Source organism: Rhinolophus sinicus, chromosome 6 (genome assembly GCF_057876585.1).
Source record: "Rhinolophus sinicus isolate RSI-liver-muscle chromosome 6, RSI-T2T, whole genome shotgun sequence".
NCBI classification, from domain to species: Eukaryota; Metazoa; Chordata; class Mammalia; order Chiroptera; family Rhinolophidae; genus Rhinolophus; species Rhinolophus sinicus.
In genome coordinates this window covers 13,587,693-13,592,118 of record NC_142506.1, presented here as the reverse complement: position 1 = coordinate 13,592,118, position 4,426 = coordinate 13,587,693, and positions in this window count along the sequence as shown.

Here is a 4,426-nt window from a genome sequence, read left to right as displayed (position 1 = left end):
GACTTTTTCATATCACTCTGACTCTATTTGTCAACCTGTACTGGGAGTTTCATTCCCTCGCCCATTTATTTAGTCCACAAAATTGTATGGAGCTTCCACCCACTGACAAACTGTGTACCAAGATCAGAGGGTGCAATGCCACCACAATCTCACATGTTTCCTTCCCCTTTTAAGCTTATTCTTTAAGGAGAGAGACAGATATTAACAAGGAGTCACAGAGATGAAAATAAAAAATAAGCCTTAAAGGTGTTCTCTAAGAGAATGCAGTAGAGGAATGAACCCGGTCGTGGTAGTTGTACAAGGCACCCCTGAGGCAGTGGTGATGGAACGGGCTGAAAGCTACGCTAGGAGTTAACTAGGCAACAGTGATGGTGGGAAGAAAGTGGGGTTGGCAAGAGCTCTTGGAAATGCCCACGGGAAGGTAGGAGCATGGCTTGCTAGAGAAACTAAAAGAATTCCTTATTATTAAAGACATTATTAAAAAATAATGTCTTATTTTTTAAATGCCAGCAAAGTCTGGTACATAATCACACTCCAAAACTGTCTGTTGAATGAATGCCTTAACTCGGGAGACAGTGCCAGGGTACTTTCTTTCTGGTAGACAGAGGCATCAGCCCATTGCCCAAAGCAGAAAGAAAGTAGAGGCCTCACACCCCAAAGCTTTTCCTGCAGCAAAGCTTCAAGAATGCCGTAAACTTTCCTGAAAGGAGATTCATTACTTGAGTCTATTCTTCCTTCCTTATTCTTTGATGTGTCTGTTTGTTTATTCACCAAATTTTATTAAGCAGCTGACTGTACCAGTCACCACGAAGGATTCAGAAATGATGAAAACATAGCCTCAGGCTCAAAAACCTTTTCGTCTAACCAGGATATCATGTGCACGGATAGTCATAACACAGGGCAGAAGAAAAAATCTGGGCTGCATGGCAGAGATAAAACGAAATATTATGAGAGTGAAGGGGAGTGAGAGATCTCTTTGAGTTGTTTGGAAAAGAGATAGTGATAAAGTTATACCTTGAATGAAGGAAATGAAAGAATTTTGACAAGTAGTTGGGTGGTGGGGAGAGGAGGAAAGCCATTTTAGGTTGAAAGCAAAATGTGAACACAGATAAAGGCGAAGAGTAAAACGTGTACAAGAGAGCAAAAAAATCTAGTAAGACCATGACAAACAGCAAGATGAAGACCTACAAAAAGGGACATAAATAGATGATCAGCTTTGAGAATGTTCTTAAAGATTTAATGCTTTTAACTTGTTGACAATGAGATGAAGTTAAACTTTTGTACAATCATCCCTCGGTGTCCAGAAGGCAGTTTCCAGTACCCCCTCAGGTACCAAATCCTAGGATGCTCCCGTCTCTTATATAAAATGGCATACTATTTGCATATAACTACTCATATCCTCCTATAGGCTTTAAATCATCTCTAGATTATTTATAACACCTAATATAATGCAAGTGTTATATAAATAGTTATCGTGTATTATTTAGAAAATAATGACAAGAAAAAAGTTGGTTGGTGCAAAAGTAACTGTGGTTTAAAGGTTAAAAATAATTGCAAAGGCTCCAATTACTTTTGCACCAACCTAATACTAGTGTACTTCAGCAACAATGTAACATTTTTTTCCAATATTTTCGACCCCTGTTGGTTGAGTCCACAGATGCAGAACTCAGGGATACGAAGAGTTGACTGTATTCAGAGTTAACTGTTAGAAGGATCATTTTGACAGAAGTGTAGAGAATCTGGTGGATGAAACAGAGATGGAGAAAAGAGAGGCACTTAGGAGGTGTTTTGAACAGAATGTCTTCAGAGGGTGAAAGATGAATTTGAGTGACATGGTAAAGGTGGAATCACATGGTTATAGTGACTAGCAAGTTATATGGCAAGTAAAAGAAGCTGAAGATAATGTTTGGGCAACTGGCAGGAAATGATGACATTCATTAACTGAGGATGTGAAACAGGAAGCAGGCTTGGAGTGAATATGATGAAAGTAGTCAAGTGCCAGAAGAACAATACCAGTTTATTATAAGCGCACTTGAACCAAATCATATTTCTAAATATGACTGTTTACGTGGGATGTTGAAATGCAAACCACCATAAAGTAGCTCCGTTTATAATAATGGACAATCCAATAATGGTGGCACCCTATTCAAAAGTATCACATGTACTGTGATCTATCAATTTTAGTTTAAACACCTCATTCTTGTATTTCTCCCAGTGGATGATGGTCTTCTCTGATCCACCTTCAAATTTACCTTCTATCATTAAGTCTGAACTCTTGGCTAAACACCGCACATACTTAAACCTATTCATTTGTTTAAAGGTCATATCAAAATCACACCTCTTAGTTCCTTAGTTCCCATCTAAATTTGCACATCCATAAAGAATCACCCCAACCCCACACTATCTTGAAGCCTATCTTTACAGTGCTGATTGTACACTTCCTTCCTTCTTTTTATATCCTCATGCCACTCTTTACACCTCATATTCCGTTTTGCATCTAGTGTTTGTGTAATTGTCTTACCCTCTGACTCAATCACAAGCCCTTTGAATATAGAGAAAATGTACACCTCTTGATTTCTTGCTCATTAACAGGTGTTCAGTAAACTTAAAACCAGATATCTGCCAATATCCATAGGTGACACTAACAGTAGAAAACTTCAATAGGGAAATACAAATATTTGAGTTGTTCTGTAATAGCTATCATAGAAATTGTACTTAGTCTGAGGGGAACAATTAAGAGACTAAATTAGAAATGTTTCTCAAATTTTAATGTGGGTAAAAGTCATCTGGGGATCTTATTAAACACAAATGCTTTGTCCCAGCCTGAGAATTTGATTAGTGGTCAGAAGTTGGCATTTCTAACCAATTCCCAGGAGGTGCTGATGCAGCTGGACAGTGGCACGGAGCAATGCGTACATTCGTTTAAAGGGTTAAGTCTGACATCAGGTAGCCTGCATTGAACTCCACCACAATTAGCCAGCTTTATGATCTCAAGGTACAAAAGCTCTTTCAGCCTCAGCTTCCTCGCCTGTAAAATGGTAATACTAATAAAGGAACCCCAATGGGACTGATATGAGAACTAAAATAGAGGGTCTAGAACATGTACTTCTGGCAGTATCTGACAAATGATATGTGTTCAAAATTAGTTGTCAGTGTACAATAGTACAAGGAAGCCAGTAGATTCCTAAAAAACAAGGGTCATTAGACTTTGGCCTGCAGGCCAAATCTGACTCATCGGGCACTTTCATAACACTGATGAACTAACATGTTTTAAAATTTTTTGAATGATTGAAAAATAGCAAGAGAATATTTTGTACCATGTGAAAATTATATTAAATACAAATTTCAGTGTCCAGTGTTACTGGAACAAGGCACACATTCATTTACATACTGCCTATGGATGCTTTTGTGCTACAATGGCAGAGTTGTCATACGACAGACCATATGGCCACGACAGCCTACAATGGATACTATGTGGCTCTTTACATTAAGGTTGCTGACCTCAAATATAGCACCAAGTGATTTTACCAGTGAATTACTGGGACTAGAACCATTGCTATTTCTAGTGTCTAGAGTGTCGATACTGTTCGGTGGCTATAGTTATTTTTTGATAATATAACTATACCACAGTAGTGAAGGATTCTTAAGAACCAATAAAAAGAATTGGGAAATAAATTTGAGGGATATGTGGTAAAATGGAAAAATTATCACCAAAGCTCCTCAAACCAGGAAATGCTATGAGATGCCTCAACCCTCTTTTTATTAAGCAATATTTATTGTTCTATTTCTGGTTATAAAAGTCATACATGATTATGGTATTTGGAAAATACAAAAATGTACACAGAATATAAATCAGCCATATTCCCAATTGTAGGTAACCACATTTAAACATGTTTTTACAAAACTGGGATGTTACCGTACAAATTGGTTATATATATTTTTCATGTAACATTTCTCTAATACCCTATTCTCTGAGAACATTAATGGGTAATGATGTTCCATTGTTTGGAAATGCCGTAGTTCATTTAACTGTTGTTCTCAGTACTGGATTATTATTTGAAGGTTTAATTATTTGTAAATACTATAACAAATTTGCTTCTGATTTTTCTGAAAATCTGTGAATCTTTCCAGCTATGATAAATGACTGTAATAAAACAAACTTTGTCTAAATTTGGCTGCTTTTAAGGAAAAGTAGAATCAGATTAGAGACAAAGATTGTGTTAAGACTAGTCTCCAGTTTCTAATTCCCCAACCACACCAATTTTGAAGATTTCTACCTTCTTAGTGAAATTAAATTACTTGTTATTTTTGACCAACCATGTGTTGTTGTTTTTTATACATCCCATACTTAAATCCATATATAAGGAAAACAAAAGTTTTTGTTTTGTTTGAAATTCCCCCCTTCCCTTAGAAAAAAACACAATCA